Source organism: Schistocerca nitens, chromosome 9 (assembly GCF_023898315.1).
Source record: "Schistocerca nitens isolate TAMUIC-IGC-003100 chromosome 9, iqSchNite1.1, whole genome shotgun sequence".
Lineage (NCBI taxonomy): Eukaryota > Metazoa > Arthropoda > Insecta > Orthoptera > Acrididae > Schistocerca > Schistocerca nitens.
In genome coordinates this window covers 433,092,528-433,118,909 of record NC_064622.1, presented here as the reverse complement: position 1 = coordinate 433,118,909, position 26,382 = coordinate 433,092,528, and the positions used below count along the sequence as shown (strand labels likewise).

General features: G+C 39.7%; 1 protein-coding gene across 1 annotated transcript in view; it reads right to left on the bottom strand.

Annotated features, from left to right (window-relative positions):
- LOC126204421 (uncharacterized) overlaps nt 1-26,382 on the bottom strand; it is a 270,652-nt gene that overhangs the window by 144,365 nt on the left and 99,905 nt on the right. The gene's annotated exons all lie outside the window — the stretch shown is intronic.

Sequence of the window (26,382 nt, the reverse complement as noted above, 5' to 3'; positions counted from 1 at the left end):
CCGACAAGAAGAAGAATACAATTAAATCTGTCGCTGCACATGCCCTTCTAGATGGACCAGCAGTATTCTGTGGATGCAGACTCAATTTCAGCATAGATATTAACGACACATTCACCCATGGCAATGGATGGTTGACAGTGGCCATCGTACGAGGAGGAACAGGTGTCCCAAATGTGTCTGGACTGGAAAGTTTCGTTGACAGAGACATCATCACCTACAAGACCTACCACATTACTGAAAATGCAAATAAAGACTTCGGAAAATCTAATTATATGTCACCCTCACCCTTCTTCCTATCTACACGTAGTAGACGTAAGATAGCTGTAAATGAAACTGTATTTATTTGGTGTAAAGGTAAAGGTACTTGTGAATATGTTAAGTTTGTTGGAGATTGTACTGTATATTTTCATAAATAAATTGATCTGTAGTGTAGCTTAAAAACGGACAAGGGTACATCTATATATATATATATATATATAGTTATAATAGAGGGAAACATTCCACGTAGGAAAAGTATATCTAAAAACAAAGATGATGTGACTTACCGAACGAAAGCGCTGGCAGGTCGACAGACACACAAACAAACATAAACATACACACAAAATTCAAGCTTTTGCAACAAACTGTTGCCTCATCAGGAAAGAGGGAAGGAGAGGGAAAGACGAAAGGATGTGGGTTTTAAGGGAGAGGGTAAGGAGTCATTCCAATCACGGGAGCGGAAAGACTTATCTTAGGGGGAAAAAAGGACGGGTATACACTCGCACACACACACATATCCATCCACACATATACAGACACAAGCAGACATATTTAAAGACCAGTTATGGTTTGGAAGTGGGTTACGTATTACTGAGTATATATAGGCGGCATAAAATTGTATAGTAGATTACGGTAAAAAGGGGAAGGTGAATACAAAGTGAGACTACTGGTAAAAACAGAAAGAGAAAATAAAGAGAAAATAAGATGACAGGAAAGGTTTCGAAATGCAACAGCGACAATAACAAACGTAATTGTTGGATTCAAATTAATGATATGGTTATAATAGAGGGAAACATTCCTTGTAGGAAAAGTATATCTAAAAACAAAGATGATGTGACTTACCAAATGAAAGTGCTCGCAGGTCGACAGACACACAAACATACACACAAAATTCAAGCTTTCGCAACAAACTGTTGCCTCATCAGGAAAGAGGGAAGGAGAGGGAAAGACGAAAGGATGTGGGTTTTAAGGGAGAGGGTAAGGAGTCATTCCAATCACGGGAGTGGAAAGACTTACCTTAGGGGGAAAAAAGGATGGGTATACACTCGCACACACACACATATCCATCCACACATATACAGACACAAGCAGACATATTTAAAGACCAGTTATGGTTTGGAAGTGGGTTACGTATTATTGAGTATATATAGGCGGGATAAAATTGTATAGTAGATTACGGTAAAAAGGGGAAGGTGAATACAAAGTGAGACTACTGGTAAAAACAGAAAGAGAAAATAAAGAGAAAATAAGACGACAAGAAAGGTTTCGAAATGCAACAGCGACAATAAGAAACGTAATTGTTGGGTTCAAATTAATGATATGGTTATAATAGAGGGAAACATTCCTCATAGGAAAAGTATATCTAAAAACAAAGATGATGTGACTTACCAAATGAAAGTGCTCGCAGGTCGACAGACACACAAACAAACACAAACATACACACAAAATTCAAGCTTTCGCCACAAACTGTTGCCTCATCAGGAAAGAGGGAAGGAGAGGGAAAGACGAAAGGATGTGGGTTTTAAGGGAGAGGGTAAGGAGTCATTCCAATCCCGGGAGTGGAAAGACTTACCTTAGGGGGAAAAAAGGACGGGTATACACTCGCACACACACACATATCCATCCACACATATACAGACACAAGCAGACATATTTAAAGGCCATATTTAAAGACCATATTTAAATATGTCTGCTTGTGTCTGTATATGTGTGTGTGTGCGAGTGTATACCCGTCCTTTTTTCCCCCTAAGGTAAGTCTTTCCACTCCCGGGATTGGAATGACTCCTTACCTTCTCCCTTAAAACCCACATCCTTTCGTCTTTCCCTCTCCTTCCCTCTTTACTGATGAGGCAACAGTTTGTTGCGAAAGCTTGAATTTTGTGTGTATGTTTGTGTGTCTGTCGACCTGCCAGCACTTTCATTTGGTAAGTCACATCATCTTTGTATATATATATATATTTAAATATGTCTGCTTGTGTCTGTATGTGTGGATGGATATGTGTGTGTGTGCGAGTGTATACCTGTCCTTTTTTCCCCCTAAGGTAAGTCTTTCCGCTTCCGGGATTGGAATGACTCCTTATCCTCTCCCTTAAAACCCACATCCTTTCGTCTTTCCCTCTCCTTCCCCTCTTTCCTGATGAGGCAACAGTTTGTTGCGAAAGCTTGAATTTTGTGTGTATATTTGTGTTTGTTTGTGTGTCTATCGACCTGCCAGCGCTTTTGTTTGGTAAGTCTCATCATCTTTCTTTTTAGAGATATATATATATATATATATATATATATATATATATATATATATATATATATATATATATATATATATATATATCCGAAAACAAAGATGATGTGACTTACCAAACGAAAGTGCTGGCACGTCGATAGACACACAAATAAACACAAACATACACACAAAATTCAAGCTTTCGCAACAAACTGTTGCCTCATCAGGAAAGAGGGAAGGAGAGGGAAAGATGAAAGGATGTGGGTTTTAAGGGAGAGGGTAAGGAGTCATTCCAATCCTGGGAGCGGAAAGACTTACCTTAAGGGGAAAAAAGGACGGGTATACACTCGCACACACACACATATCCATACACACATATACAGACACAAGCAGACATTGACATTGACAAATGTCTGCTCGCGTCTGTGCATGTGCGGATGGATATGCGTGCGTGTGTGCAAGTGCACACCTATCCTTCCCTCCCCCAAGGCAAGTCCTTCCGCTCCCGGGACCGGAACGACTCCCCACCCTCTCCCCCAAAACCCACATCCCCCCGTCCCTCCCCCTCCCACCCTCCCCCCCTACCCCCCGACGAGGCAACAGTTTGCCGCGTAAGCCCAAATCCCGTGTGTATGCTTGTGTGTCCGTCGACCCGCCAGCACCCCCACCTGGCAAGTCACATCATCCCTGTTTCCAGGTATATCCCTCCTATGTGGAAAGTTTCCCTCCATTACAACCATACACACGCATATATATATATATATATATATATATATATATATATATATATATATATATATATATATATATAGAGGAAAACATTCCACGTAGGAAAAATACATCTAAAAACAAAGATGTTGCGACCCACCAAATGAAAGCGCTGGCAGGCCGACTGACACACAAACATACACACAAAATTCAAGCCTTCGCAACAAACCGCCACCCCACCAGGAAAGAGGGAAGGAGAAGGAAAGACGAAAGGATGCGGGTTCCAAGGGAGAGGGCAAGTAGCCACCCCAATCCCGGGAGTGGAAAGACCCACCTTAGGGGGAAAAAAGGACGGGCACACACTCACACACACACACACACACACACATCCATCCACACATATACAGACACAAGCAGACATATTTAAAGACAAAGAGTTTGGGCAGAGATGTCAGTCGAGGCAGAAGTGCAGAGGCAAAGATGTTGTTGAATGACAGGTGAGGTATGAGTGGCGGCAACTTGAAATTAGCGGAGATTGAGGCCTGGTGGATAACAGGAAGAGAGGAAATATTGAAGAGCAAGTTCCCATCTCCGGAGTTGGGATAGGTTGGTGTTAGTGGGAAGTATCCAGATAACCCGGACGGTGTAACACTGTGCCAAGATGTGCTGGCCGTGCACCAAGGCATGTTTAGCCACAGGGTGATCCTCATTACCAACAAACACTGTCTGCCTGTGTCCATTCATGCGAATGGACAGTTTGTTGCTGGTCATTCCCACATAGAATGCATCACAGTGTAGGCAGGTCAGTTGGTAGATCACGTGGGTGCTTTCACACGTGGCTCTGCCTTTGATCGTGTACACCTTCCGGGTTACGGGACTGGAGTAGGTGGTGGTGGGAGGGTGCATGGGACAGGTTTTACACTGGGGGCGGTTACAAGGGTAGGAGCCAGAGGGTAGGGAAGGTGGTTTGGGGATTTCATAGGGATGAACTAAGAGGTTACGAAGGTTAGGTGGACGGCGGAAAGACACTCTTGGCGGAGTGGGGAGGATTTCATGAAGGATGGATCTCATTTCCGGGCAGGATTTGAGGAAGTCGTATCCCTGCTGGAGAGCCACATTTAGAATCTGATCCAGTCCCGGAAAGTATCCTGTCACAAGTGGGGCACTTTTGTGGTTCTTCTGTGGGAGGTTCTGGGTTTGAGAGGATGAGGAAGTGGCTCTGGTTATTTGCTTCTGTACCAGATCAGGAGGGTAGTTGCGGGATGCGAAAGCTGTTGTCAGGTTGTTGGTGTAGTGCTTCAGGGATTCCGGACTGGAGCAGATTCATTTACCACGAAGACCTAGGCTGTAGGGAAGGGACCGTTTGATGTGGAATGGGTGGCAGCTGTCGTAATGGAGGTACTGTTGCTTGTTGATGGGTTTGATGTGGACGGACGTGTGAAGCTGGCCATTGGACAAGTGGAGGTCAGCATCAAGGAAAGTGGCATGGGATTTGGAGTAGGACCAGGTGAATCTGATGGAACCAAAGGAGTTGAGGTTGGAGAGGAAATTCTGGATTCTTCTTCACTGTGAGTCCAGATCATGAAGATGTCATCAATAAATCTGTACCAAACTTTGGGTTGGCAGGCCTGGGTAACCAAGAAGGCTTCCTCTAAGCGACCCATGAATAGGTTGGCGTACGAAGGGGCCATCCTGGTACCCATGGCTGTTCCCTTTAATTGTTGGTATGTCTGGTCTTCAAAAGTGAAGAAGTTGTGGGTCAGGATGAAGCTGGCTAAGGTAATGAGGAAAGAGGTTTTGGGTAGGGTGGCAGGTGATCAGCGTGAAAGGAAGTGCTCCATCGCAGCGAGGCCCTGGACGTGCGGGATATTTGTGTATAAGGAAGTGGCATCAATGGTTACAAGGATGGTTTCTGGGGGTAACGGATTGGGTAAGGATTCCAGGCGTTCGAGAAAGTGGTTGGTGTCTTTGATGAAGGATGGGAGACTGCATGTAATGGGTTGAAGGTGTTGATGTACATAGGCAGAGATACGTTCTGTGGGGGCTTGGTAACCAGCTACAATGGGGCGGCCGGGATGATTGGGTTTGTGAATTTTACAAAGAAGGTAGAAGGTAGGGGTGCGGGGTGTCGGTGGGGTCAGGAGGTTGATGGAATCAGGTGAAAGGTTTTGTATGGGGCCTAAGGTTCTGAGGATTCCTTGAAGCTCTGCCTGGACATCAGGAATGGGATTACCTTGGCAAACTCTGTGTGTGGTGTTGTCTGAAAGCTGACGCAGTCCCTCAGCCACATACTCCCAACGATCAAGTACCATGGTCGTGGAACCCTTGTCCGCCGGAAGAATGACGATGGACCGGTCAGACTTCAGATCACGGATAGCCTGGGCTTCAGCAGTGGTGATGTTGGGAGTAGGATTAAGGTTTTTTAAGAAGGATTGAGAGGCAAGGCTGGAAGTCAGAAATTCCTGGAAGGTTTGGAGAGGGTGATTTTGAGGAAGAGGATGTGGGTCCCGCTGTGACGGAGGATGGAACTGTTCCAGGCAGGGTTCAATTTGGATAGTGTCTTGGGGAGTTGGATCATTAGGGGTAGGATTGGGATCATTTTTCTTCATGGCAAAGTGATACTTCCAGCAGAGAGTATGAGTGTAGATCAGTAAATCTTTGACGAGGGCTGTTTGGTTGAATCTGGGAGTGGGGCAGAAGGTGAGGCCTTTGGATAAGACAGAGGTTTCGGATTGGGAGAGAGGTTTGGAGGAAAGGTTAACTACTGAATTAGGGTGTTGTGGTACCAAATTGTGTTGATTGGAATTTTGAGGTTTTGGAGGGAGTGGAGCTGGAAGTGGGAGATTGAGTAGATAGGAGAGACTGGGTTTGTGTGCAATGAGAGGTGGTTGAGGTTTGCTGGAAAGGTTGTGAAGGGTGAGTGAGGATGGGGAGTCGTTCCGGTCCCGGGAGCGGAAGGACTTGCCTTGGGGGAGGGAAGGATGGGTGTGCACTTGCACACACGCATGCATATCCATCCGCACATGCACAGACGCGAGCAGACATTTGTCAATGTCAATGTCTGCTCGTGTCTGTGTATGTGCGGATGGATGTGTGTGTGTGTGTGTGTGCGAGTGTGTACCTATCCTTTTTTCCCCCTAAGGTAAGTCTTTCCACTCCCGGGATATATATATATATATATATATTTTATGCAGCATTCTCCAATGAACTGTGACAGGAGCCCAAACAACAAGTGACTGACATACTAGGGCATGTACTAAAATTCTGAAACACTGCACTGAAAATGACTAGTTACTAGCCAAAATCTAGATTTGCTTTAATAAAGCCTGAAAGGAAAGGATGGCTGATTGCTGTTCTCCATAATTTTGAAAGTCATATCACAGTTACTGAGTACATTTCACATTCCTTATACAAGATAATTGAGTAGTTTGTACATTGGTTGACCAAAAATTGGCCACATTGAGTGCATTTGATGTTGCCCTCATCAGATCTCTCATGGTGCACATGGCTGGTAATGCCAAACACTGTAGCAGATGGCTGTTAGCCAACAAAGTACCACATTTACAAAAAACTGACTCTACTGGAAAGAGCCACTTCTGCAAGCTAGTCTTGCATCTCATGGTACTAGAGTATAGTCTATTGAGAGCCTTCCATGGTATTCACTTCTCTGATTGACCAGGAGGGAGCTTTTCCTTTGGAACCAGCCAGTTCTCCTCACTTGCTGTGGTGTTCCTGTGGGAGCTTTGGTAGGTCCAAGAAGTTCTTTCTTGATTTCAGCTGAGGATTTGCTGACTGGTGTCCATATACAGGGTGTTTCAAAAATGACCAGTATATGTGAAACGGCAATAAAAACTAAACGAGCAGCGATAGAAATACACCGTTTGTTGCAATATGCTTGGGACAACAGTAAATTTTCAGGCGGACAAACTTTTGAATTTACAGTAGTTACAATTTTCAACAACAGATGGTGCTGCAAGTGATGTGAAAGATATAGAAGACAACGCAGTATGTGGGTGCGCCATTGTGTACGTCGTCTTTCTGCTGTAAGCGTGTGCTGTTCACAACATGCAAGTGTGCTGTAGACAACATGGTTTATTCCTTAGAACAGAGGATTTTTCTGATGTTGGAATTCCACCGCCTAGAACACAGTGGTGTTGCAACAAGACGAAGTTTTCAACGGAGGTTTAATGTAACCAAAGGACCGAAAAGCGATACAATAAAGGATCTGTTTGAAAAATTTCAACGGACTGGGAACATGACGGATGAACATTCTGGAAAGGTAGGGCGACCGCGTACAGCAACCACAGAGGGCAACGCGCAGCTAGTGCAGCAGGTGATCCAACAGCGGCCTCGGGTTTCCGTTCGCCGTGTTGCAGCTGCGGTCCAAATGACACCAACGTCCACATATCGTCTCATGCGCCAGAGTTTACACCTGTATCCATACAAAATTCAAACGCGGCAACCCCTCAGCGCCGCTACCATTGCTGCACGAGAGACATTCGCTAACGATATAGTGCACAGGATTGATGACGGCGATATGCATGTGGGCAGCATTTGGTTTACTGACGAAGCTTATTTTTACCTGGACGGCTTCGTCAATAAACAGAACTGGCGCATATGGGGAACCGAAAAGCCCCATGTTGCAGTCCCATCGTCCCTGCATCCTCAAAAAGTACTGGTCTGGGCCGCCATTTCTTCCAAAGGAATCATTGGCCCATTTTTCAGATCCAAAACCATTACTGCATCACGCTATCTGGACATTCTTCGTGAATTTGTGGCGGTACAAACTGCCTTAGACGACACTGCGAACACCTCGTGGTTTATGCAAGATGGTGCCCGGCCACATCACACGGCCGACGTCTTTAATTTCCTGAATGAATATTTCGATGATCGTGTGATTGCTTTGGGCTATCCGAAACATACAGGAGGTGGCGTGGATTGGCCTCCCTATTCGCCAAACATGAACCCCTGTGACTTCTTTCTGTGGGGACACTTGAAAGACCAGGTGCACCGCCAGAATCCAGAAACAATTGAACAGCTGAAGCAGTACATCTCATCTGCATGTGAAGCCATTCCGCCAGACACGTTGTCAAAGGTTTCGGGTAATTTCATTCAGAGACTACGCCATATTATTGCTACGCATGGTGGATATGTGGAAAATATCGTACTATAGAGTTTCCCAGACCGCAGCACCAGCTGTTTTTGAAAATTGTAACTACTGTAATTTCGGAAGTTTGTCTGCCTGGAAATGTACTGTTGTCCCAAGCATATTGCAACAAACTGTATTTCTATCGCTGCTCATTTAGTTTTTATTGCCATTTCAAATATACCGGTCATTTTTGAAACGCCCTGTAAATGGTGGGTTTCTATAGTCGTACCTTGCTTTTTCAGATCTATCAACTATCTTGGGTCTAATTTCAGGAGGGGCTATGGTATCAAGACATTGGAGGTTATCTGTGGGTGTAGGTCTTAGCAAGGCATGATAATGTGACAGGTATGATTATGCAGCACATCAAAGTTTCCAGCATTGCTAGATTTGTGCAATGCCCAACATGTGTACTAGTTCTCATCTTGAGCATGTGAGCTCCCGATGTGGCACCTGTCAGTTTTCACACTATGTTGTCTCTGTCAAAAACAGTCTGTTTCATGTTTAGGCAGTGTTTCTTATCTGTAAACATACAGTCCAGACTCACTCCCAGTTGTTCCAGAGTCTACTCAGATGATTTGAAGGGTTTTAGCTACTTATTTGTTCCTGAGGTGGAATGCACGGGTCTGAATTTTGACAGGTTTCGGCATGCGGTGATTTTCTTTATGGTAGGTGGTAAATTCTTCCAGGGCTTTAGAGAGGATTAATTTCATATTTTCAAAACAGTCAGCCTGAGCAGTGATTGCACAGTCATCAGCTTAGACGAGGGGGCATATTTCAGGAAGGGGGATGGGGGAAGGATGCTTTCCAGGCTTAAGCCCACCTCCACCAAATGTGAAATTATAGACGTGTTTTTCTTATACAACTGTACATAATGTCATAATAATATGGGTGGAAAACAAGAACTGACAACATTTCTGCTTCAGTATGAGAAGAAGCAGGTTGTATACTGCTACCATATGCTAATGACAGACTGTTTCCAAATGAATCTCTGCACAAAAGAGAATCACTGATAAATGGCATTATTGTAGTTGTAACTGGTTAATAGTAAATACAGTTTTTTAAATATTACAGCTTGTTTATTTAACTCTTTTGCTGGTGCATTTTTTGCAGCAACTAGTGAAGATAACTTTTTTACTATCCTATTAGAATTATGATCAGCTGACTATATCTATTTTATGATAATTTTATTTTTGAAAATTAGGATCAAAAACTATGGTGTTACATATATCACCACAGCACCTTTCTGTGGTATTTAAAGTGTGGTGGTAAATGAATTTTCCACTTTCCTTTTATGAGATGTTATATGCTGCCATTACGTGTAGAAAATAATGAGCAGTTTCTGTTTTTATGTTTTCTTTTGCTTTATTTAAAAATATTTGTTCCCAATATTAAAGTTTACTAACTACAATTTGAAAACAGACCTTTGAAATTTATCATACAATAAAGGCATGAGCTAATATAGGTCACAATAATGTATACTGCAGAAGCAGAGCAATGTGCTCTGGCAACAGTAGTGACCCCATGAGAAACAGAAACTGATTGTTATGGCAGTTTTCATACACTTATTGCAGTGTACTACCATAACATGTTAGACATATACAGAGGTGGTAAGATGTCTTCCCAAAGATTTGGAATATCCCTAAGTTAGTGGTAAGTAGGTTTCCCAACGACCAAAAATGACTGATTAACTTTGTGGTAAATATACTTCCTAAGCCCTTTCCAGAAACTACATTGGTGGTAACCATACTTCCCAATAACGATTAAAAAACTGGGATACATACTTACCACAGTCCTAAAGGCTATATTTTACAACAAACAGAAACTACAGCTGATGCAGGTGACTGGCACTAGATGCCAGGTGCATACAGAAGCGGTAATGCATATTACCTTAAATGCTGAATTGGATTTTCACTCTGCAGCGGAGTGTGCATTGATATGAAACTTCCTGGCAGATTAAAACTGTGTGCTGGCCTGAGACTTGACTCGGGAACTTTGCCTTTTGCGGGCAAGTGCTCTACCAGCTGAGCTACCCAAGCATGAGTCACACCCCGTCCTTACAGCTTTACTTCTGCCAGTAACTCGTCTCTTACCTTCCAAATTTAACAGAAGCTCTTCTGCAAACCTTGCAGAACTAGCACTCCTGAAAGAAAGGATATTGTGGAGACATGGCTTAGCCAAAGCCAGGGGGATGTTTCCAGAATGAGATTTTCACTCTGCAGTGGAGTGTGTGCTGATATGAAACTTCCTGGCAGATTAAAACTGTGTGCCGGGATGAGACTCAAACTCGGGACGTTTGCCTTTCACAGGCAAGTGCTCTACAAACTGAGCTACCCAAGCACAACTCACACCCTGTCCTCACAGCTTTACTTCTGCCAGTACCTCTGATGCAGAGTGAAAATCTCATTCTGGAAACATCCCCCTGGCTTTGGCTAAGCCATGTCTCCCCAATATCCTTTCTTTCAGGAGTGCTAGTTCTGCAAGGTTTGCAGAAGAGCTTCTGTTAAATTTGGAAGGTAAGAGACGAGTTACTGGCAGAAGTAAAGCTGTAAGGACGGGGTGTGACTCATGCTTGGGTAGCTCAGCTGGTAGAGCACTTGCCCGCAAAAGGCAAAGGTCCCGAGTTTGAGTCTCGGCCCGGTACACAGTTTTAATCTGTCAGGAAGTTTCATATCAGCGCACACTCCACTGCAGAGTGAAAATCTCAGTCTTGAAACATCCCCCAGGCTGTGGCTAAGCCATGTCTCCGCAATATCCTTTCTTTCAGGAGTGCTAGTTCTGCAAGGTTCGCAGAAGAGCTTCTCTTAAGTTTGGAAAGTAGGAGACGAGGTACTGGCAGAAGTAAAGCTGTGAGGACGGCGCGTGAGTTGTTCTTGGGTAGCTCAGTTGGTAGAACACTTGCCCCTGAAAGGCAAAGGTCCCGAGTTCGAGTCTTGGCCCAGCACACAGTTTTAATCTGCCAGGAAGTTTCATAACTTAAAAGCTGTTCGGAAATACCTTTAGTGGGAAGTATACCCCCATGGTATGTGAAAGGGTTAAACAACATACTCCATTACACAATAACATGTTACATGGTTTCAGTTACATGTATTCAGTTTTCGTCTAGTAACACATATCATATTAACATCAATGGTGCATTAAATACAGTACAAATTTTACAGGCTCAGTTTCAGCATATTACAGTATCCATACATGAAGAGAAGCAATGAACACTACAGAGATATAGGACACATTGTCAGAACATGACTGAGCCAGATATGTTCTAGTCTGTGTTGTACACTACTCTCTGCATTGCCAGTTCTTAATTATTGATATGACAGTGTCTGTAAAACCAGTGTTACTGAAGCTAGTATAATGAAATTTTGATTTTGAGAACTAAGAAAAGGTCCCCTTTGTTGGGTCCTGAAGAAAATAATAATCTTTATTTTACACATCGAGCTCTAACAATTCACTACCAAGCTGTAAGTATGACATAAGTGATTGTTTGCTATCAAATAATGAAAAAGTTGATGACCTCTAAAACCTTTTTGTGCCCAAAATGACTAACAAATTTCCCTTCATTTTTCAAAGTGGCCATATAAGAAGTTCATCCTAATTTGGATAGAGAAATCTTTTTGGTTATTATACTCTCCCAAGGAGGGTTGTGCCTTCTTTAAGTACTGTGCATTTTTCACTAAGACAAGTATGTGAAAAGGTAGTCACCAAAATGTTGGAGCCCTGGCAACCTCACAGTTTTTGAAGTGGAACCATGCTCTTGAAAATTTCAACATCCATGCAAGCAACACTCTTCATAAAGCTGCTGTAATGACAGTGAAAATTTTGTTCACATAATGATGAATAAGACGAAAGATATAAAATATTGTCTGTACCGAGGCCAAGTGGAGCAGGCAGAAAAAAATAGAGAAAACATTGAAGTGATGATTCTCTGTGGACATCAGGAGGTTACCTTAAGGGACATAAGGACCTCAGGGCTACTGAAACTGACAAACAGGATGACAAAAACAAGGGTAATTTTGCACTATTCTAAAATACCATGTGAAAGGTGATGAAAACCTATGAGCAAGTTTGGAAGGGATTGCTAAACATGACAAGTACATTAGAACCCAACTCAAAAATCAGATCATCAGTTGCAGCAACAACCAACTTCTGGGAAGGGATGTTCAGTGCATTAATGATGGCAAAGGTTTCATAGTTCTTGCAGATGAAACTGCTGACATTGCTAGAATAGAGTAACTCTCTCTTCATGCCAGTTATATTTTCCCAGATCAAAAGATTCGTGAAGATTTCCTGCAATTTGTTTCAGAGGGTTAGCTGGGTCTATAACTGAAAACTTAGTAAAATTTGGTATTGATGTGTCATTTTTATGAGGACAGGGTGCAGCATCTCTGTCAGTAAAAGCTCATGGGGCTCAGGCATCCATACAACAGGACTAACCTTTAGTTGTACATTCTCATTGTGGAGCTCATAATCTCATTTGGTAGTCACGAACACATGCAACATTCCACTTATCAGGAGTTTGCTAGGAACACTGGAAATGGTATTAATTTCTTTGGGCCACCAAAGAGCAGGAACATATTAAATGATGCCTTTGAATCAGTAATTGATGTTTTAGTCACGAGTTTGAAATCTACCATTTGTGTTGTTTCAGTTCTTGGGAATATTCAAGAATCTGATAACAAAACTTATCCCATGACACTTTGATTCTGGTAGCAGCCATTAGAAGGGAGATTTTGTTGTACGCCCAGATATATTTTTTGGTCTGTTCAGACTGGTTGAGTTCATCTACCATCAACTTCAGTTTCAAGGTATAGGTTTTGCAGAGTTAATCAACATTGCCAGCGATCTCAAAAGTGAACTGCTGGCAATGAGAGAAAATGTTTATGATACTTTCTGCCACATTTACTTAGAAGCCAAGGAATTAGCTTCAGCCAATGGAGTTGACATCAAGTAACCATGCATTTCTGCCAAGAAAGCATGTTGTGCAAATCAGGATGCCAGTGATGATGTGTATGGTTACTAGAAAGTATGTGTTCATACAATTTCTGGATGCTTTCATCAGTTCAGTCCAGGATTGGTTCTTGACACATTGTAAACCTTTTAACAGCTTTAATTGTCTTCTACCAAGAAAAACTGAAGACATAGGTGTCACTGATGGCGTTAAGAATCTTCATTTCATGCTTCAGATCCATTAGTCACCAATTTAACAATGAAAACAGCTGTGTTGAAACTCTTCCATCAATGTCTGAGTTGACTGGAGCAATTGCCTCAAAATGAATGATAGTTTTGTCTGTATGCAACCATCAAATCTATGTTAATGTGTTTCAGTTTCTACAGTTCTTGGCAGCTCTACCAGTGACAATTGCCACAAATTAATGCAGTTTCTTCACCCTTAAGAGAATCAAGATATACCTAAGGAATACATCTGAATGGGCTCACCATGATGTTAATCCCTTGACAAGAAAGGACTGATGTCAAAATTGCTATAAGTGAAATGGCAAAACAAAGAGATCTCCATCTTGCTTTTGTACTTTAAATTTCTAGTAAATGGTTTAATCATTCTTTTCTATTTGCGTATACTAAAATATCAGACAAAAGTAGATTTTATACACTTCAAAGTAAATTAACCCAAGTCATGATTATAAAAACAGACGATTAATAGAACTGATGTGGAAAATTCTCTTAGCAACTGGATTATGTTTTATTAAAATTATTGAAACTTCATAAACTTATAAAATTAGTTTTCTGGTGTAATCCATAACCTTAGTAAATCATTCTAAATCATTCTCATAATTCCATTAGTATTCTAACGAAACAAATGTAAACCAATGATAAATTTTATAATTGTGGACATTAAATTAGTATGGACCAATGAAATTGATTTTCAATTTGAGCTATTGTATAAATGAAAGACACAGCCGCCCCCCCCCCCCCCCCCAATCAAAAACAAAATTGTAAATACACCACTGCTTCAGGCAATGGCTGACCATTAGTGTAGATGTTGAATAAAAATGGTATAGTACTTGTGATGAGTTGTTTCTTGAAGTCACCCTCAATATGCTATGACAAGTATAATATCTTTGATGTACACCTTCTTTCTCCTCTGAAGCCAGCTTGCTGTGGTATACAAAAAGACTCCATTATTCCTATCAGTCTCTGAAAGATGAGCCTCTCCAGTACTTTAGAGAGGTGACAGAGCAAGGAAACAGGCCTTTATCTTTTGGGACCTAGGTGATCTCTGTCTGATTTAGAGATAGCAATGACTGTATTCTTCTGCTAGACTTTAGGGATCTTGCAGTCCTGGACCCAATTGTTCATTAAATCCAATGCATTGGATCAGGACCAAAGTTCTTAACCTGCTCTACTCATATATCATCTAATCCTGCGTTACCCAGTTTGCACTTACTCAGTGCTAATTGTAGCTCAACTTCAGCAAAAGGTGGAGACAGGATGTTACTCTTGGTCTCTCTTTCATGTTATTGGTTTCTTAGTTATCTTTCTATTTTGGGTTGGTTTTCTATTTACCAGAAGTTATTGGACGATTTGGTCTGCCTTCATATTAGCATGCATGCTTGCTTGAGTGTTAACATTATTGAGATGGCCTAGGAGTCTCCAGACGTTCTGATTGCTCTCACTCATGTCGCAATCTGCCAGTAACTAAATCAACTCATCTCTCATAGCCACAGGTACTAAGTATACTTTATGTAAGATTTGATGTTTCTTTGCTGACAGGACCCTTTTCATATTTCTCATAATGTTCTTCAAGAAGAGTTGATGTTTTAGGTTTAATGCCCTTAATATAGATGGTTTTACATCTCCTTGGAAATGATGCCTTTGAAGAAGCTTGATTATTGTCAACAAAAGTGTCATACTCTTCAGGAACTGGCACAATACTCAGAGTTTTCTAATCAAATAAACTGGAGAATTTTGCCCATTCAGCCTTCTTAAAGTTGCAACTGCTTTTAAAATGGACCTCTTGTTGTCTCAGTGATGGCAAATTTTACATGGGATTGATCTATGTAGTGCATTTGGTATTGGTGGCTGTACAGTTTTGGTGCATGTGTGTTCAATATTTTCTCTAACAAAAAGAAGGTCCAGGTTATAGCCTCATCCTCATATTCCAGTGTTGAATGAAAGAGAAGGTTTGTTGTTGTAAATAAGGGTGAAAAGGAAAATTTCAGTCCATGACAGAGCTGCTTCACCATTTTTTTCATCATGTACATAGCTACATAAATGACTGTGGCTGTTGAAGTTGCCTATCACAATGGACGCTTTACCTTCAGCAAAGTTCTGGTGTGGAATCTAAGAAAATTCTGTTGCAGGAGGTTTATAACTTAAGGTGACTAAATAGTTACTTAATACCAAGGAGATAATTGAAATATTATGTTCATATTGCAGACTTGCAAATTGGGTTTCATTGGCACTTACATACTGTGCATGTGATCATACAGCACCCAATTTAATTCCAGGAACAAATAGATATCCGTGCATGTTTCCTGAACACATAGAACATGACACAGCTTATCATGACAAAGTTCATGCAAAAGATATTTCTTGCATGATGACATACCTTTATTGTCTACAAAAATGACAGCCAACTTAAGTTCTGAAAAGTACTGTTTGTTAGATTTCATGTTAGATATCTCTGTTACTTTTAGTGCAAGAGAATCAGCCATTTAGGGAAAGTCTTTGTCTGCTGTCCAGGGAATGCCCAGATGCAATGCAATTGCAACAAACAATATCCTTTGGAGATGCTTCTCTTATTTCCCCTCCAGTATATATGTGCATGAGTTATGAGTAAATGAATGTGTGTTCTTAAAGATCCCTAGATTTCTGCAAGCAGGGGAACAGACAAGAGGTGGCACGTGGCTCCTTCCCCCACTGGAATATGGAGTGCAGAGTTTTTATTCATATGGAATGTACCTGTAGCAAATACTGACAATGGGAGGCCGCCAATTGTGAAATTCAGATTCGATTCATACTGCGCATAATAAAAGCTCATGGCCAGAGGTGTAATGTGGCAAAGCACCAAGATGCACTTCTCAGCCGCTGTCAAGAAAATCGACAGTTAAAAGAAACCGTTGCGCAAGGTGTACCAAAGCTCTCCCGTCTGCACTGATTTTCGACAATGTTATACATTGCACTAGGGACTGCATCTAGCTTCTTTCGAAGTTAGCAGGCAACTACGCTGTTATGTGGCAGCTCGTTTCGACCCATTCAACATCTGTCCTTCAAGTGTAACGAGCGAGTAACGGAGTTTATATTTCATACCCGCCAAAGCAAATTTGTGTTCGTGGGGTCTCTATTCTAATTTGAACGTTTGACTTACGCTATACATATTCGTTTCGGAATATCGTTTCTATGTCTTCTGTTAACTATACGTGGTTAACGTTATGAAGACAATTAATAATATTTGTGAAATACAACTCTGTTTGTGGAAAACATAATGATGTTCGAAGTCGCCAGTTTTTCCATGACAAACAACTTTCAACAACTTATTATATGCATAATTGTTGCAACTGATTGCCAGGAATTATATATTTGAATTATTAAAAACAAATACTAAAAAAAAAAAAAAAGTTTGCATGACGCAAGATTCGATCCGGCGACCTTCGGATTACGAACCCGAGTGCTTACCGCTACGCCACGACACTGTCAAAAATTATTAATCATAGAGAGTATTTCACCGCAATGGTTTCTTTTAACTGTCGATTTTCTCGACAACGGCTGAGAAGTGCATCTTGGTGCTTTGCGACATTACACCTCTGGCCATGAGCTTTTATTATGCGCAGTATGAATCAAATCTGAATTTCACAATTGGCGGCCTCCCCTTGTGAGTGGATAACCGTCAATTCTTTGGAATATAGTTCCCTGTTTTTTGTCTCATCCATAAAATTTAGTTCTTGTGGTAGGACACATCTCAAAACTAACCAATGACAATTTTTGATTCTTCTTCCCATCAGTATTTTCTGGGATTGGTAGTAAATGTACAGAAGTGATTTGGGGCAGGCAAGGGAAGGGATAATAGGGCAGTGGTGAGAGAAGATGCTAGTGCTGCCTGTAGTAGCATGCAAGGACATCAAGAGAACAGGATTGCGGGCTGCTCAGTGCAGCATCAAGAATCTGTGCTGGGGGAGGGGGACAGGGAGGAAGGCAAAAGGCACAGACTCTCAGTGTTGCACATAGTAGCTCATTATATCACCCCTGTCCTGCTATTCCCTCCTCTCTTCTCATGCCTCTTCAGTGCAACACCAACCCATACCTATCCACCCATCCACCTAAGCAAAGACTGCTGTTCACCTCAGATGCACTCACTGTTGGACCTTAGTGCTCAGAGATGGCTGTGCCCACATGTGTGAGAGATGTGCTTGTGTGGATATGAGCGAGCTCTGTTATGTCTACAGAAGATGGAGTACTTAGTCCAATACTTGAACAATATTTTGCAATATTTTTGATTGTGCCTGCATGCCACACAATACCTCATCTATGAGGTGAGCAGCAGTATGCCCTTTTCATATTATTGTTGCTATCTCAAAACAAGATATTTAGTCTCAGTTTGGGTTTCGAAAGAGTATCTCCACAGAACATTTTATTTTTCAATTCACAAATCAGATTATACAAAATATAAATGATGAAATATTGGAAACTGGTAAACAGGCTTAAACAAAATTTACTTTATGGAGTCTGTTGTCAACAATGAACCACAAATTGTAAACATAAATAACATTCACAAATATAATACTAGAAGGAATTATTCAGGCACAAGAAGCTTGGATCATATAGCCAGCATGTAAAGAATGTAATAGATAAAAAAAATTAGCTTCAAGACAATAACAGGCTAATGTTGGAAATAGATGCACAAGTAGTAGTAGTAGTAGTAATAGTAGTAGTAGTAAAAAACAGCAGGAGTCACGTTCTGTGAAATCTACTAGTGTTTCAAAACGTGACCAACGCAAAAAAGACAAAAAAGTACTAATTTTTGCCGATAGTCACGGTCGTCAACTGGCGGAAAAAGTGACAGACAAACAGTCAAACCTAAGCGTACAAGCCTTTATAAAGCCTGGGGCAGGAATGGAAGAAGTTACGAAGTCTCTTGCAAAATCATGTGAAAACCTTGACTTCAATGACTGTGTCGTGATTTGTGCAGGCGCAAACGACGTTGGCAGAGATAAAAGTAAAATACTCATCACAGTTCTCGACAGTGTACTGCCCAAATTAATCAAAACAAACATAACTGTGGTAAATCAACCCCATAGGTATGACTTACCGCCCTGGTCATGTGTAAACAAACTGATAGAAAGAGTGAACATTGAGATAAATGAACTGTGCAAAAAATATCCTTATGTGAATCTAATAGATGTCAGTACATTAAACAGAGACATGCATACCAGTCATGGCCTACATTTGAATTACTATGGTAAACAGTTCTTGGCTGAAGAAATCTGCCGTCTTGCAAACAAGAGTGACAAGAAGCACAAAAAGATTGCAGGTCAGAGTACCTTGGAGAAATGGATCACTAGGGAAGCCTCATCTCGCCCAACTAGAAGAAACATCAGGCAGCCTCCTCATCTGAATGATTTTTTACTGCCAAAAGCAGCAGCTACAAATTGCACAAACAAGAAACATTTAAACTGAAGGTAGGTGGTACTGTAGATTTTCCCACAAATTCTGTAATAAAGATCTTTCACCAAAATGTTCAGTCCCTAAGCAATAAAGTAGAAGAACTAAATATTTTATTAATGCATGAACTAGAGGATATTTCCGTAATGTGTCTTTCAGAACACTGGCTTGACGAGAACTTAATTAAATCTGTCTGCCTACACAATTTCACTCTGGCTGAGTACTATTGTAGACCTAGTGGTCACTATGGAGGTGTAGCCATATATGTAAAAGATAATATAGAGTTTACTAAAATAGATAATGTCACCTCCCTAAGTTGTGAAAAAGACTTTGAGATGACAGTGATAAAAATTCCGAAATTAGGTTTGATAATAGCTACAGTGTACCGCTCTCCAACGGGAAAGTTTGAGGTATTTTTAGAAAAAATGGAAATTTTCTTAAATAAGCTGCATAAAAAAAGGTGTGATGTTGTAGTATGTGGTGACTTTAACATAGATTTTCTTAGTAAATGTAAACAGAAGACCGCCCTTGGCAATCTCATTAAAACACATAACCTTACAGCCACAGTTAAAGTTGCAACGAGAATAACACCAACCAGTCAGACAGGTTTAGATCAAATCCTGATTGAGAAAGAGAAATTGGAGTGGTCAGTAAAAGTGTTTAACACAGGATACAGTGACCAAAAAGCTCAAATACTTACCACCACAAAGGAAGGAAGACCAGTTAAGAATAACTTACTAAAGGTCAAGAGAAGGATCTACAGGCAGAAAAGCATTGAGCACTTTAACTCACTATTGCATACTGAAGACTGGTCTGATGTCTATGAAAAGCAAACTCTGAATTCGAAATTCAATATTTTTCTAGAAAAAATGGTGAAGCATTTTGATATAGCCTTCCCTCAAAAAATGGTAAATATAAGAGAGAAGACAAAAGGGAAGGGTTGGATTACTAAGGGAATCAGAACTTCTTGCCAGAAAAAAAGGGAGCTCCACATAATGTGCAAAGAAAATAATGCCACTGAGGAAATGCATACTCACTACAAAACATACACTAAAATCTTACAAAAGGTCATTAAACAGGCAAAAAGAATGTACAATGATTATTACATAAATAATTCAACAAATAAAGTGAAAGCTATGTGGGACGTCATTAAAAAAGAAACTGGCAAAAATAAGAGAACTGAGGAGAACATTGTCTTGATACACAACAATAAAAAGATTTTACAGCCTACAGAAACAGCAAACATATTCAACAAATACTTCACTGGGATACCTGAAAATTTAATAAAAACTAATTTTAGTTCAACTTAGCATCAAGTGGTAAACAAGTGCAACAGTAATAAATTTTCAATGTTTGTGGACCAAGTAAGCAGAGAGGAGACACTGAACGCTGTCAGAGAACTAAAGACAACATACTCAGCAGGAATTGATGGTATACCGAACAGAATCCTAAAACTCTGTACCCAAAATATAATTGACACCCTTACTCACTTATGCAACTGTTCCCTAGAGTCAGGCATCTTTCCAGATCAACTAAAAACATCAAAAGTCATCCCTATTTTCAAAGCTGGTGACAAAGACGAAGTAATAAACTAGCGTCCCATTACATTAACATCCTGTTTCTCAAAAGTAATAGAAAAAATTATGTGTAGTAAGTTGTTGAAGTTTATAAACAAAAATAGTGTGCTATCTAATACTCAACATGGCTTTAGAAGCAAGAAATCAATGGAGACAGCAATCTATGAATGCATATCTACTGTATTAAAAACAATAGATTAAGAACAACAAACAACAGGTATATTTTTGGACCTAACCAAAGCCTTTGATATGGTAAACCACAAAACCCTATTGAAGAAGCTAGAGCACTATGGAATTAGGGGGTTGGCAAATGATTGGATTCGTTCGTTTCTCAGCGACCGTAAACAAAAAGTATCCATCAGACATATAGATGATAAAGCACGAATAATCACAGAATATGTATCATCAGAAAGCCCAGTCACTTACGGGGTACCGCAAGGGTCGGTAATGGGACCCCTACTTTTCTTGTTATATATCAATGATTTGGATATACATATTGATTCCCACAAAGTAATACTGTTTGCTGACGACACAACAATACTGGTAAAAGCAGCAAAAAATGAAGATATACAAGAAGAAGTAAATACAGTTACAAAACATCTAAGTAACTGGACAGCAGAAAATCAGTTGATAATAAACTACAACAAAACAGTAGCCTTAAATTTCCATAACCACCAAAACACCACATTGATATATCCAGAAATAAAAATCAATCAACATCCTATTGCAAATGATGAGGCTGCAAAATTTCTCGGCATCTGATACAAAGAGACTTAAAATGGGACAAACACATAGAACAAATTAATGCCAAGCTGAGCACGGGCTGTTATCTTCTTAGTGTTCTCAAACGATGCATAAATGAACAGGCAATATTGTGTGCCTATTATGCATACCTCAATGCTCATCTCAAGTATGGACTCATATTCTGGGGAAATTCCCCAGCAGCTCAAGGGACTTTCAGAATACAAAAAAGAGCCATTAGGATTATGACAGGGAGTGGTGCTTGACAGTTCTGCAAACCAATATTTAAAGCACTGAATATACTACCTCTACCGTGTATGTTTATTGTTGACACACTAATGTATGTAAAAAAGTATATGATTGGAAATGATGATAATACTTTAAAAAACAAAGATATACATGATTATAATACTCGAATAAAATATAACTTGCATGTACCCCCAGCCAATACCAGTTTGTATCAGAAAGGTACATGCTATCTGGGTATTAAACTCTACAATAGACTATCAAATAGTATAAAATGCTTACAAAATATTAGTGCTTTTGAAAGATCTGTCAGAGAGTATCTACAGTACCACTGTTTCTACTCAGTAAAGGAATACTTGGACCAGAATAACTGTTAAGAACTAAAGCTACTGTAATTTGTAACATTGTATCATTGTAAGAACCACAACTATTGAAATTGGTAGCATGTTGAAAAATGATTATTTAAATATGTATCATTTTGCACTTAGTAATAAGTCCAATATCATCCTGTACACTGTACTACATATGATCAAAGGACTCGATAAATAAATAAATAAATAGTAGCAGTAATACTAGTACCAGTGGTGATGGTAGTAGTATTATCAATATTAATAGTGATAGTAATACAACAGTAACAGTAATTTTTCATGTACTTTCAATGATTGTATAGTTATTATTTAATTTAAAGTTAAAAGAGAAAATTGTAGACAAAAAATATGGACTATATTAGAACACTAGGTAATATGCTGCAAACTAAAATAAATAAAATAAATACATGTCCAATACTCATCAAAAATAGGCCAGTAACTAACAAATGCTCCTACTGATTGCAACATACTGTAATTTCTCCCTCCCTCATTAGTTAATTGTCACTCAATTCATAATAAACACTTTTAATAAGCTTCGAGAGGAGTAAGATTTACAATAAACTTTTTTCACTAATCTTCTTTTCTCATGGTTGGCGCCAGTTCTTCATGTCTAGGGGCTTATTCTTGAAGCTGAAATGTTTGACATTATAGGTTCTCATGTTACCAATTGGCATAATAACTTTTGAAGAATTGTCTGTTTTTATGTTGAGTCTTATTCTTTCACATTTTTCTATATCACATTATCTTTACAATTTCCACTTTGAAACCAAAAACTACATTCTTAATACCAGAAGTAAAAATACGTCCAATCACATCAGAGGCATGCCCACTACTACCCATTCTGTAGTACTAACAATATTCCAAAGAGTTTACAAACTTTCTTGAGAAATGATTTTCTATTAATCTATACCATTATTTTATAAATGAATCCAGAAGTCAACACAATAAATATCGTCTGCTTGTGCAGTTAATAATAGGAATTTTAAGTGTGTGATATATTTGTTCAAAATGGTTCAAATGGCTCTAAGCACTGTGGGACTTAACATCTGAGGTAATCAGTTGCCTAGACTTAGAACTACTTAAACCTAACTAACCTAAGGACATCACACACTTCCATGCCCGAGGCAGGATTCGAACCTGCGACTATAGCAGCAGTGCGGTTCCGGACTGAACCAGATATTCATAATTTTAAATGTTTCTAAAAGAAAAGTAATTTTAATACAGTGTTAGTACATATCAATTGTAACAACGAAAATAAAGTAATTTCTTTTTATGGATTACAACTTGAAATATACCACATCATGTACAAAATCATACGAAATTCTTTTAGTTAAACAGCTGAGATAATATTAACCTGTTAAAAAGGTAAAAAGAATTTTTGGTATCGGTAACTTCTGTTGAAGAAAAGTAATGCTAGAAGAGAGTGTCCCTTTACAATGTACTGCAGAGCCAAAGGAACTGGAAAATCTGCCTAATATCATGTATGCCCCCACGAGCATGCAGAAGTGTCGCAGTATGATATGGCATGGACTCAACTAATGTCTGAAGTAGTACTGGATGGAATTGATACCATAAATCCTGTGGGATTGTCCATAAATCCGCAAGAGGAGATGCAGATCCTTTTGAACAGCACATTGCAAGGCATCCCATATATGTTCAACTATGTTCATGTCCGGCAAGTTTGGTGGACAGTGGAAGTATTTAAACTCAGAAGAATGTTATTGCAGGCACTATGCAGCAATTCTAGATGTGTGAGGTGTCACATTGTCCTCCTGGAATTGCCCAAGTCTGTCAGAATGCACAATGGACATGAATCAATGCAGGTGATCAGACAGGATGCTTACCTATGTGTCACCTTTCAGAGTCATTTCTAGATGATCTGGGGTCCCATATCACTCCAACTGCACATGCTCCACACCATTACAGAGCCTCCACCAGCTTGAACAGTCCCCTGCTGACATACAGGGTCCATGGATTCATGAGGTTGTCTCCATACCCATACACATCCATCTGCTTGATACAATTTGAAATAAGACTTGTCTAACCAGGCAACATTTTTCCAGTCATCAGCAGTCCAATGTTGGTGCTCACAGGCCAAGGCAAGGCATAAAGCCTTGTATCATGCCATCATCAAGGGTACATAAGTGAGCCTTCTGCTCCGAAAATGCACATTGGTGATGTTTCGTTGAATGCTTCATACACTGACACCTGGTGATGGCCCAGCATTGAAATCTGCAGAAATTTGTGGAAGGGTTGCACTTCTCTCATGTTGAATGATTGTCTTCTGTCATCATTGGTCCCATTCCTGCAGGATCTTTTTCTGGATGCAGCAATGTTGGAGATTTGGTGTTTTACCGGATTCCTCATAATCATTGTACATTTGTGAAATGGTCATACAGAAAAATCCCCATTTCACCACTAACTTTGAGATGCTGTGTCCCATCAATCATGTGCTGACTATAACACCACATTCAAACTCGCTTAATTCTTGGTAACCTGCCATTGTAGCAGCAGTAACTGATATAACAACAGCACCAGACATTGTTCTCCTATATAGGTGTTGCTCCTATACAGGTGTCTGTGATTGAATACGCATACCTATGTCAATTTCTTTGGTGCTCCAGTGTAGCTCTACATGGTTGTTGTTAACATTAGTCATTTACATTTACTTACTGACAGACTGGTGGCAGCTAACAGTTACTCTTTGCAGCTGAGTGCTTAGTGATGAATGAGTGAGACTTCTTTTATCATCATTTACCAAGCCTATTTATAGTTCCACTTAGGAAATTTTCTACAAATTAACTACAAAATGATAAAATACCAATCAAGTACACTTTTATAAAAATTGATGGATCGAGTAGCCCAATATTCACTGTTGGATGATTGGCATACAAAGAAACTGAAAGGAGGCCAGAAAAAAATCTACAGGCAAACCTTAAGGGATCAATACTTTAATTGTAATACTTAGATCAACTCATATTCACCTTTACTTTACCCTAAACTTACAGGCATGATAGAAACATCTGAAAATACAGAAAATATCTCACACTCTAGTAAATGCACTAGATTGTATCTGTTGCCAGATTCTGGTGGCATTAGAGCATCATATGATAATGTATCAGACATTTTCAAATCTCCCTGCCCAAAATACAGATACTGTAGTCACTCTTCAAAGTTCGATGCACTTCCCAAGATTAGCAAAATGAAGCAGCTAACATATGCATCAGACAATATCAACATCCAAATTGTAGCATTACAATAAATGAGACAGACATGAAAATCACTCTGATTCAAGGAATTACAGTGTTTGAAACTTCCAATCCTATATCCTTGTAAAAAGAGATCATGGATAAATAAAGCTACTACTACTACTACTACTACTACTACTAATCTCCATCCCTAATAAAACACTGACATTTGCCATTGGAAGTGCAGTCCAAAGAAATATCATAAATCCAGTATAATATTATGATAAGAAAAGAATGCTACTCGCCACATAGAGGGGGCACTGAGTTGCAGACAGGCACAAAGAAAACACTGCTAAACATTTTAAGTTTCTGGACAGAAAGTCCTTCTTGGAAGTGTATGTGTGTGTGTGTGTGTGTGTGTGTGTGTGTGTGTGTGTGTGTGTGTGTGTGTTACAAGAGTTCATTCACTTGTTTATCATGTTATGTAAATTACGTCATGTGAAATCATCAAAGATATGAATGAATCCTGGTATAATTGACAAGAAACAAGTAAACTGTAGCAAATAAATCTGTATACTTTATTAATTATAAACCATCAATTTACTGCTTGTGTTATTCACTCTTATGCCAGCTGAATGTAAATTAGAAAGAAAGAACTCCTGTCTTTCCAGTTATACCAAACAGCTGTTGTTTATCTCTTATTGGTAACTTACTATTTATTTGATTACACTGGTATTTGCATTCAGCTTTACAATGACAAAACTACTAGCCATACAGCTAACATAACTTTTCAGCTCTTGAATCTAGATATTTTGATACCTTCCAATTGCTTGCTTTCTGTTTGATAAGAGCTTGCTGAATGTCTTTGCACCAGAGTAGACCTATATAAATCCATTATGAATCCTCAACAAGGAGGCAAACTTTAAACAAAAGTTATTGTTATGTGTTGTATTGTGATTGTGTACATTACAGTTCCATTGAGATTCTTTTTTATTAACAACAACAAAAACCATTACTGAATAAATTTATTTGAAAATGACTGTAAGACTCCAGAGATCTATAAAATGGCTTCTGCAAATATACAGCTATCTATTTTACACAATGTTCTTACTGCTTACTTAGGTGTACTGTTCCTGGAGATAATTCCACAACACAATATGGAGAGCAAATAAGCAAAAATGTGTGGACTATGGCCAACTTTGGTTGTAAAAATGCAGAATTTGTTGTGGGACATTGTGGAATACTCTGTGGACTGATGAGGTACTAAAAAGTGACAGCACTGCATGTAGCCATCAAAATGATACCTATAATG